Source organism: Lissotriton helveticus, chromosome 11 (assembly GCF_964261635.1).
Source record: "Lissotriton helveticus chromosome 11, aLisHel1.1, whole genome shotgun sequence".
In the NCBI taxonomy this organism is placed as follows: Eukaryota; Metazoa; Chordata; class Amphibia; order Caudata; family Salamandridae; genus Lissotriton; species Lissotriton helveticus.
Genome location: NC_136072.1, coordinates 733049382 through 733061438, shown reverse-complemented (window position 1 = coordinate 733061438; position 12057 = coordinate 733049382).

Genomic DNA, 12057 nt, shown 5'->3' with positions numbered 1-12057 from the left:
ATCCCACAAATCTGGTGTTCTGTGTAATTGTGGGTCAATCTGGGTACACTTACCTAACCTTTAATATAGGCAAAACGATACCCATAGCATAAAAAGCACACTTGTACACAAACGCTGAAATGCATTTTACTTCTACAGAAAAAACAGCAGTACAAACTACCGTAGTGAGAGAAAGAGCACTGGCTCAGGGTAAACAAATATTTGTCGTAACTCAAGTACCAGCCTTAGAGGCTGTCACAAGGCAAGCGATCCAAATGCAAAAGCTTTACATTCGCGATGGATACAATGGGCTAATTCTCTCACTGCAACACATGTAGACTACATATTTGTTTCTACATGAGAAACACATGCATTTCGGCAGTACGAACAAGAACATCCTCTCCTGAGTGAAATAATGCCTCTAGATCAGTATGAATACATTATTTATACTGACAGTTCTACCCAGCCAGCCATAGGAAGTAAACATCAATACTGTACAGATGGTGCAATTGTAAAAGGACGTATATAGGAAGGCAAGTAGAAAGATACAGTATTTAGGAGACTGCAGGGCACAGCTGGCAGAATTAAAAGCACTATTACTGCCACTAATAAATATGGATCGGGAATTACCTACACTTATTGTGTGTGAATCATTTTACCCTCTCCAGTCATACAATGAATATCTTCACTACTGGGGTCAGAAGGGGTTTAAAGGCTCAAAAGGTTGCACAGAGGTGAAAAAACTTGCAGAGAGCTCACGTGATACACACGCTAAGTCATCAGTGTGATGGCATTCACATTGAGCGGAATTCATTGGCTAATGAAACCGCCAAGGAAACAGTGCGAACTGCTGCCATAGCTGCAATCACTCATTCAAAAACGAGGATAGAAGGACAGATAATGGTTGCTGTCATCGCATCACACAAAAACAGCAAAGCCATTGCCAAAAGGTTTTCCACTCAAGTACTCCTACAAGTTAGAAACGCAAAATGTTTTGTATGCTCAAATTCCAGGAGTGGGGCATACAGTAATACCAAACATGGATCGCAGATTAGGCTTAATTCTAGCAGCACACAAGGGTCTGGGTACAGCACACACAAGTATTACTGGAATGGTTTCACTATTGAAACAACGCTATTGGTGGGCAGGTCTAACGAAACAAACTTGTCCTTAAGTGCTACGTCTGTCAGCATATGAAGGGTTCCACCGTAACACGTTCACCGCAAACATCACTGTTGATATCAGACAGACCTCTTGCTTGTGTTTATTTAGACCACTGCGGCCTCCTACAATCTGATTGGGCTTACAAGTATATCTTGGTGGCAGTGGATTCATGCTCTAGATTCCTGTGGGTTTGGCCTCAGTGCTCGGCTGACACCCGAACATTTATAGTGGATTTGCAAGTCTTTATAGGGACATACGCAATTGGCATATTATATTCTGACCGTTGTCCTGCGTTTAGCTCTCGGGGGCTTACAAGGAAGCAATGGGCAGTGTGGGTGTTGCATTGTAATACTCATCTCCATATCATCCCGAGTGAAATGCGATAGTGGAAAGGAAAAACCGGACTTAAAGCAATCTTTAACAGCAATCACCTATATGGGGCCCAGAGGGTCGTTAATATCATGCAAAGAAGTTCCCTAAGAGGCTGTACTCGTTACAAGGTACTATTTGGAACAAGAATGTGGGTATCTGACCTCGATTTTGGCAGCATTATGGTGGATGAAAAACCATTTGACATCAATAATCGTTTTGCTGTTTACAGGAACTCAATGAATTCCAGGCACCACAAAGCAACGTCCAAGTAAAACGCACTGCCACTGGGGAAGTAAAATCAGTAACGGCAAGACCTGCCTGGATCCCAAAAGTGGGGGATGTGGTCAGAGAAAAGATTGTGGACAAGAAAGTTTTTGGGCCATCCTACAGAACGGCTGTACCTGTCCTGCCTGTCAAAGGAACAAGAATAGTACTTCTTCCACCTCTTCCTGGAAAGAAAGAAAAAAGATTTGTCTGCATTGATCTGATCAAACCACACTATGTGGTTGAATATGAATAGAAGGCCGTGTGGGCTCCTGGGTAGCCGCCGCTCTCCTCTCACTACCATACAGGAGGTTCAAAAAGAAAGACTGATAACATTTGAAGAGTCTTCTATGCATAGTAATGGAGTTACCAACAATTAAATGGAACTGGTTCCTTTTGAAATTGAACATCAAATCAAAATGAAACACAGACAACAATTCGGCCTACCACCGACATGTATATCAATATGCCTCTACAGGAGACTACTGCAATTTCAACAAAACCTGGTGAGCTACCAAAAATAGATCAAACTGCATCTGGCTATTTGATCAATTTCTACTACTTTTCTCTGAATCCAAGTGAACCACAGTTACCGCCAGCTCCAGTTTCCCGCAAAAGACAACTTCATAATTTCTACAGTTGACTGAAAAAGACGTACCTTTTCTCACCATGGCTTCAGCTTTGGATAGTAACTGGCATACTGTTCCTACTATTCTGTATAGGTTTAGTGACTGTCTTTTTCCTGCCTGTGAATCTATAGTATCTCCCAGAACGCTCTGCAGTACCACATGTGAACTTGGTACTGAAACCTCATGCATTATCTCATCGTGAACAGAGAGACCTTTCCTATGTGAACATTACAGCAGTTCCAGTTCCTGACTGAAACGTTTGGGACAGGGTTTCATGCAATATATTTGGTCCCACTGAACTTTTAAAAATACCACACGTATTTAACATTTTTTTAAATGATATCATCACATCCAGTACATACTGTGACAAATGGGATTTTGAAACTGTAAATAGTATGCTGTCTGATTTAGAACTGTCTGCAGCATTTTTGAAAAATGAAAAGGGTCATGATTCATTTGATTTTGACACCATGAACTGTTACCAACATTATGGTCATCATTTTTTTAATAAAACAAGTGCACCGCATAATGTTTTCACATACCATCAATGGGAAGATTGCTCAACACCGCAGAAAGTTAGTTCACAAACATTTGCACAAAAGTTTGCTTATTTTTCTGGGTTTAATACATCAGATCCACGGCTCCGATTATTACAAGCTTGCACCTACATCTACAAAGAAAACTATGCTTACCAACACAAAACAGATACCTCTCCATCCTTTATTGCCCAACTGTCTGAACAGGGTATTGACTTATGGAAAGAAACTATAGACATAAATTCCCTCTGGAGTACTAAGGAATGACAGGTTCAGGAACCTGAAGCACAATTTAGAGCATGCATCATACCAAAACAGATTATTTTCCTGAACAACCCTGTGCAACAGACTTCCTGTCTTGGTTTAGACAATATTAAGGACTTGAACACACCTCATATTCCCTCGCTTGTACAATTTGAGGGATGGCATAACTATACAGAAAATGGTAAGGGTACACTAGACGACATCATGCATGGCGTTTCATACAATTCGACATACCCCAATTGGAAGGGATGGTTGGTTTGGCCTATCAAAATAAACAGGTGTCAGTCAAGATGCAAGGGTACCACAGAAAGGTTTAGTATCCATAGATCTGACTCACACTATGTACAACAAGAACATCCAGGGGTGGTGACATCTTACAGTGTATTCATCTTACAACACAAGCAGTCACAGTTAGATCAATTATTTTATTAAGCTGCACGCTACAATCATTGCGCTCTGGTCATGTGCCCTGGCGATATATTAACAGTGCGTCTCTATTCTCCGCATATAATCTATCAGAGAGACAGATAAGAATGGCACAAAGAGATGCAAAATATACAATGCTGCACATTGAGAAACTAGACCAATTACCTTCCACCGTGGGAGCATCACCATCCACAGAATGGTTAATTCATGGCCATTTAACATTGCCAGTAACAACTTTCCAATTTCAGTATTGCCTAGAACACCACCAGGTACGCAGATATGAAGCAATGGATAAGGACTTCATCCATGAATGTTGGGAACTACCGTACGGATGGATTTAGATGCAGTAATGGGAGCACTGAAGTGTTTCTCAGTGGCACAAACTGCGAGGATTCATTAAGTGGATCTCTCATTTGCCTGGATATTGTGCTTCATGGGGCCTGTAATGGTTCAGTTGCAAACTTATCCTGTCATTTAAAAGGGTCCCCAGCTGAGGTGATTGATCAAGTGTTCCAGCTGCTCTCAAGTGGGAGTTATTTAATGTTGAATGATCAAGGTTGTTGTGAGATGCTTCCAGGCTTCACATATCTAGTCACAGTAAGTTCCATGGTTACTTGTTGTATACAAGTATTGTTTCCACCGACTCACACAATCAGGGAGGCACCATTATGGCATTCGTTGAATGTTTCCTTTATACAGTTTGATACTCTGAGCCGAATGAAAGACATGCTTTTACAGAAATGTTTTCCCTTAACCTCAACCCGGGAGACTTTTGATCTTCAAGGTTGCAAGGTCCTCAGTTAAGATACATGCACTGGTACGAACTAACTGCCCTTTCCATTTCTGAGAAATGGTACAACGTATCTTTTACATGTCTGATACAAAGGGTATAATACACCTATTTAGGTAGTCTTCGGAGTGATTCCAGCTTTTAAACACTCTGTATTTGGAAGCATTTTTGGAGGGCTTCGGCTAATACTGCTACTTTTAGGGGGATCCTGATTTTAATTTTTCTGCTACTCAATGTGCGCCCGAGTCACCAAAGAGATGGAAAAAATGCTCTTGGAGCGATACTGTGATTGCATGGTACTCCACCTGGGGTAACCTTGACTTCAGGAGCTAAGCTAGTTTTGGTTCCTATTATTCCAACCAGTCTGAATTGACTGTGTTTTGCCTGTTCTCCGCTGTTTGCTCGGCAGCAAGAATGCGTGTTGGATCTCTGTCTAACACTTCCATTGGTTGAGCCACCGGACGTAGATGTATTGCTGGACCAGTTAAAGGCCCACATAGTGCAGTGTCCTCGGCATATTCCTGTTGATGTTGGCATTCTTAGAGCCACCACAGGATGCTTCAGCTACTGTTGGATTGGATACCAGCTCTGCTACAGGCACACAAGCTTTGGATGTTTCAAATGCATCAGCTGTGGGAACTGAAGAAGATCATCTTTCCTCAATTGACCTGATCTGTGAGGTGTTACAGGGACTGTCGTCTGTGAAGGCAATCAGCATTGGTGTTGCGTCTCCCACACAGGACACATAAACATTTGGCTCTCCTTGTGCTGGGAAGGATTTGGCCTTTTCCAAAACAACCAAAATTGGAATTTCAAACAATTTTTTTTTCTTCTTTACTCTTATTGAGCACCATGGTTTTCAGATGTTCTCAGTTTCTCAACTTATATATATGAACATATTTTAAAGGACTTCTAGGGCTTTTTACATATATAAAGGATTCATAGTTTTTAGACATTTTTTATAAACTTTTAGAAATTAGTATTTTATTCTGAACAGTTTAACGATGTTTTATGATTGTTTAGAAGGACATTCCCTTCTTTTAGTATATCGTCTAGTTGGATGAGGAGTGGGTGTTATAATTTATAATGTATCCCAAGATAGACTTGGATAGTCACCTAACCTTTCACCTACATTTACTGTGCCATTGTACTACATAACAAGTGTGTGCTGACATTTTACCTAGTTAGGTGCTGCATAAATGTTGTGTGGCTTTCTCCGAAAACTAGCCTAATTTATTATGCATGAGGATTTTCAGAATCAAAGCAGGACTACCATCTTCTACATCTTTTGCATAATAACTATGTATAAGGATCATCCCTTTCGTCATCCTTGGCTGACATGACACAGCAAGGTAAAACCCCTGAGGGTATCTTTTGTGTATATAAACACCATATCTTTGCTGGGGCAGGCAGAGGAGAACGACTTCCATGCTGACACAAGTTCCTCCACGCAGACACTCCAGCTCACAGTGGTCTGACATCCCTCTCGGGGTGTCTGTTGGCGACCAAGATAGGGTCCTTCATTCTCTCATACCAGGTAAAGAGGTTGGCTCTTTCCTAGGGGGATTCTTGGCTCTACATCTACACACATGCTAGGTACATTTTGGTACATCTGGTTAGGGTTAGCATCATAGGAGTACGAGACGGAATTTCAAATCTGACACAACAGAAGTACTGGTCTTCGGCAACATGACTCCCAGTGGGACTCCACATGGTCAGATCTAAGACCAAAACTCATACCGACAGACCACACAAGAAATCTAGGGATCCTCCTAAATGATAAGTTCAACATGACAGTTCAATCCAACACAGTCCGCTGCTTCTGCTTCCACATCCTCTGCATGCTGTGAAAGATCTTTAAATGGCTGCCTCAGAACATGAGACAGATAATTACACAAGCACTCATTACCAGTAGGCTGGACTACGGCAACACTCTTTATGCTGGAATCTCCAAACAACTCCTACACAGACGCCAGGCCATACAGAACACTACTGCCTCATGCTCCACCTCCAACACTCTACCCACATAACACCGCACCTCAGGAAGATTCACTGGCTCCCCATTCACAAGTGCAGCCAATTCAAACTTTTCACCTACAAATACAAAGCCCTACATAACCTGAATACCTAAACAGCCGCATACAATTTCACTAACCCACCGAACACCTATGCTCTGTTATGTTATGTTAGGTTATTTTATTTTTATATAGCTCAAATCACCACTGGTCTCTAAGCGCTTCTAGAGAAAGAACAGGTCGATTAGCATAGGCAGGTCTAGAGACTACGGAGGCGGATCTTAGACAGATGTCAATGTCGCTCTAAACAAGTGAGTCTTTAAAAGCTTTCTAAAGGAAAGCAGAACCGATTCCTTTCTCAGGTTCTCTGGTAGGTCGTTCCAGATCTGTGGAAGGAGAACCGAGAACGCTCTGCCCCCTTTGGTTTTAAGATTGTACCTGGAAGAGGCTAGCCTACAGGCCTCGGAAGAACATAGAGCACGGCCGGAAACGTACTTTTTCCCTCAATCATTTATATATTTTGCTGCATCCCCATAAATCGCTTTGTGGGCTATACAAAGACTCTTAAATTGCACACGCTGTTCAATGGGCAGCCAGTGCAATTTATGTAGTAATGGAGTGGCTTGCGTTCTCCTACGGTGTCTAAAAATGAGCCTGGCCGCATCATTTTGTGCAACTTGCAATCTACTCAAGAACTTCTGGGAGATGCCCAGTTCGAGGGCATTCCCATAATCCAGTCGAGAGATGACTGTTGCGGAAGCAATTGATTGTAACACCGAAGTAGAGAGGAGAGGGACAACTCTCCACAGTTGCCTAAGTAAGCCGTACAGCTGCCCACAACTGACGAAACCTGACAGGACATAGACAAATCCGTGTAAATTTTCAGTCCCAGGCTTTTTACTACTGGCACTGGGGTTGGGACCACCCCTAGTTCTGGGGGCCAGAAAAGATCACACCAAGAGCTATTATGAGCTAGAATAATAAGCACCTCGGTTTTATCCGGGTTGACTTTCAAGGAATTGGCAGCCATCCAGTTAACAGTAAACCTAAGTAGATCTTTTACTGACTCTTGAACCTGGCTGGTGTTATCAAGCCGGACCTGGAGTTGGGTGTCATTGGCGTAGTGAAAGACCTGGCAGTCTCTGCGTGTGAGAGCCTCTACCAAGGGCTGCGGATAGATATTAAAGAGGAGTGGACAATGCAGAACCCTGGGGAACTCCACAGGTCAGGGAACCCAAGGTCAACAACTGCTCACCCATTTGGACTCGCTGAGTGTGATCAGTCAGGAAGGATCTTAGCCATTGAAGTGGTTGCCCCTTTATTCCCAGATTCGACAAACGGTTCAGCAGAATGTTATGGCTTACTGTGTTGAATGCTGCTGACAAATCTAATAAAATCAGAGCACTCGCTGTTTGTGGTGAACAACCTTTACAATTAAACTATTACAAGGCACTACCATTACAACGCGGTCATTACAACGCAAACCATTACAACGCATTGCGCTGGGGGGCGCTCTAGGATAGGGAATAAGTTTAATTTTCTATCCAACACCTTCCCTAGTGTCCACGGGGACTGGAGTTGGAATAGAAAATTATACTTACCACTATCCAGCACCTCTAAGCACTATGCGTTGTAAAGGTTTGCGATGTAAAAACCGTGTTGTAAAGGCAGGCGTTGTAATAGCCTGCGTTGTAACGTCATACATCCGCTGTTTGTTATTGGCCCTAACTCTAAGCTCGTCCAGGACGGACACGATCACCAGCTCAGTACTGTGGTGTGCTCTGAAGCCCACCTGTCTAGTATGGAGCAATTGGTGGTCATCTAAATATTTTGCAAGTGTTTTCAAGACATGTTGTTCCACAATTTTTGCTAGAAAGGGGAGCTGTGAGATGGGCCTGTAGTTTTTTAACCCGTTTCATGCGTCGAACGTTCAGCGCCAGTGCTGAACGTTCTAAGAAACGGGTGGGGCCGCGTCGGCTGTTGGACGTGCGCAGCACTACGGAGGTAGTGCTCGCAACGTCCAACGGCCGACGGCAGCACTAAAGGGGTTAAGGCTGTCGTATCCACCCCTTATTTTTTCAATAGGGGGGCGACCCTTGCTTCCTTCAAGTTAGTTGGTAAGTAGCCCTGGGCTAAGGACTCATTGAGTAATCCCAAAGCCTGCCTTTCCAATCCCGGGAGAGCCATTTGGAAAAGCCTCGGAGAACAGGAGTCCATTTGAGAGCCTGATTTAATTTGTTTTTCTAAAAGTGGCAGAATCAAAACTTGGGAAGCTAGACAGCTGGCTGCTAGGGCAGGGGAGGCTAATTTGATCCAGAGAGCTGAGGTCAGTGGGAGTTGTGGTGATTTCTGCAAAAATGTCCAAAACTTTCTGGAGAAAGAAATCTTGGAATCTATCGCAGTTCGGGAGAGCAATTGTGGAAATGTTTTCCCCTTTTTGACTCAGTTCCTTCAGAATGACAAAGATCTCTTTTTGTTTATTTCCTGCCCGGGCAATCCTTTCTTCGTAAAATGCTGCTTTCCTAAAGAGGATAGCTGATTTATATGTAGCAAAGAGGGCTTTATAGCCTCATTCTCACTCTCACACACTCCCCGCAAATGCGGAAGCAAAACTGGGGTTACTTACTCTCCTACATCGTAACTTAGACATGGAACTACTTCCCTCAACATACTGGAGCCACCTCCTCAGTTCTTGAATGTGGCAAGAAGCAGAAGACCTGGCTCTCCGTATAAGCACCTTGGATACAACACACCTACACACCTGCCCAATTTCCTGAATTAGTGCATGATACAAATCAACATAACATAACAGTAAATAATAGTAGGAAGACTGATGAGAATATAGTTAATCTTTCAAGACTGTCATATGTTAGACACTACGTGGAGGGAGTCCGGACTGACCATGTTATGGTGTCTCTTGAAATGGAGAAAATATTTGATTCGATAAAATGTGAATTCCTATTTGCAGCTCTGACAGTTATATAATTTGGTTCTCTTTGCTCTGGGGTGGGTGCGCACATTGTTCTCCAGTGTTAGAGGCTGATTGAAAAACATTGGTTTATTTTCAGATAGTTGAGTATATAAGGGTAGCCGATATCTTTAACCTTCTTTGCCCTGGCCATGGAATTATTGATATGGTCAATAAGATGGGAATATGGGAATAGCAAAAGTGGTGTATAAAAGTGGCAACACAACACATGTGGTATCCTTCTATACAGACAATGCACCTGAAGTACTGTAGTTATGAGAACTGGATAGAGCTGTCCGTTGACTCCTTTAGTGTAAAATAAAAATAATAAATAAATAAATAAATAAATCTTAGGGCCTCTTCTATGGGCAACGCGCCAGGTCTTGCTAATGCACTGCCCTACGGCAAAAGAAAAGGGCAGGAATGTGCTATATCTATTAGATACTGTGCATTCCTGTCCTGTTTCCCTGCACCTGTGCACAATGGCCTGTTGTGCGCCAATGCAGGCACCTTTGCATGGTGTATAAGGGTGCTTGTGTTACGGGATGATTATTTTTGTGCAGAAAGGGAAACTTTCCTATACAAAAACAATCACAAGTTTTTTTTTTCCTTTCCATGTGTGTTGCAGAATGCAGCACACATACAAAGAGGAAAAACAAGGAGAAATAAAGATATTTCTCCTCATTGTGCCTCTATTACGCCTTCCCTGGGGAGGCGTACATTTTTGGTGCTGCCTCAGACTTATAATTTCTTGTAAATCTGGGGCAGGGTTAAAAAAAACATGGATGTTGCTAGGAACGTGCCCAGCAACACCCATGGAATGCCCCCTTCACGCAGTTTTCTGTGTGAAAGGACCACATATTTATATGGCCAAGAAAAGCCATGTAACATGGCTTTACGTGGCCTTATAAATATGCCAGTGGCACATTGCATCACCGGAACATCAAAAAAGTGATGTTCTGGCAGCGCAATACTGCAGGTAGGGCCTCGTAAATGAGGAACCGTGGTCCAATGAAGGGAAAGTGGTCAGAGAGACTTGCCACTGGTACAGCAACCATCAGCTCTGAAACATCTGGGGATCCAGGTAGCTCACACTGAGAAAGCCAAGTTATCCCTTACAAGGTAGGGCACTGGAGTGGCTTTCACAGGTCTGTTATATTCTGAATAAATTAGCATCAATATGTCTTCCAGAGAGTAATGTATCTGATCGATGTATGATATTTGTCGAGCGTACCGCATGTTAAATGTATTTCCATGGCTCAACACGCACTTGAGAATTATCTAAGTCCAACATAAATTTAAACAGGGTGGCATGGTGTTGCCAGATTTTAAATTTTACTACTTTGCATCCCAGCTCCACCTACTACGCCAGTGTATAGAACCAATTCTTCACTGGGAACAGTCACTCTCAGCTGATTCTTATATGAGAGCATCTTTGGTTAGACAGTTTATGTCAACTTGAGCAGTCAGTCTGGGTACTCTGTAGCTTATGCCATTAATTCCCTGTGTTTGACAGAGAGCAGATAAGTTGGTGATTAAACACACTCTATTTGCTACAGAGGCTGCAAATCTGTTTTTTAAGCTCTACAGTAACAGAAGGATGAGTGTAGAGGAATAGACTAAACAAGGACGCTGTACATTAGGATATTTTGACACTGATTACAGGTTCTTGAAATTTAGGAAGGCTCTGTGTCACTTTGGAATACCAGACCAGGTCCTACTGTATGTCCAGCTGGCTGGGGCAGTGAGGTGCTCCCATGATAGATTCATGGGCAGATCCCTGCAAATGAAAACACTTGCAGAAAAATATACCTAACTGAAAGGAGATAGGCCTGTCATCCCTATATACAACCATAAGCAGGGACAAATGGTTGCAGCACTGGGCATAAAGGCAAAATGGGAGAGGGGTCTGGAAGAACAAATACTGTCAAAGGAATGACACATAATGCTCCTGTATAACAAATTGGTGACAGGTTTTGATACACACAATATACATTCATTCATAGAAAATACCTTATTTCTAAGATACTATGATTATTATATACAAAGCTTTTTTTGTGGTTCGAAACGTTTTTGACTGCAAAAATGCTTTAACATATGCTCAAAGCACACATTGTGATTCGGTAATCTGTTACTGAATTGCAATTTCTGCTTGCGATTCAGTATTTGGAAGGGGCGTATTTTGAGCGTCACTTCCAAATACTGAAGCTGAATGGCATATATTAATGTTTTGTAATCAAATTTGGTCACAAACATTAATACTTTACTAACTCCTTGCAGAAGGTGGTAACTCATTCGCAAATGGGAAGAGGTCCCACTGTGACACCTTCCCCTTTGAGAATGGGAAAATATTTTTAAGACCTGGGACCACTACCAACTCTCAAAAAAATGTATTTCAAAGTTTCATTTTCCTTTTTTAATGCATCCCAGTTTTCCTTAAGGAAAACAAGCTACATTAAAAAAAAGATTGCTTTATTTAATCACAAACATGGTGGTCTGCTGACCCCAGCAGGCTACCATCCTTGTGTTGCCTATCATTCCTAATGAGTCACAAATTGAGACTTACCTCATTAATATTCATGAGACAGGTAGATTTGCGACCCACTTTGAATCGCTATAACTATTGTGATTTGGTAAGAATTGCAATTGG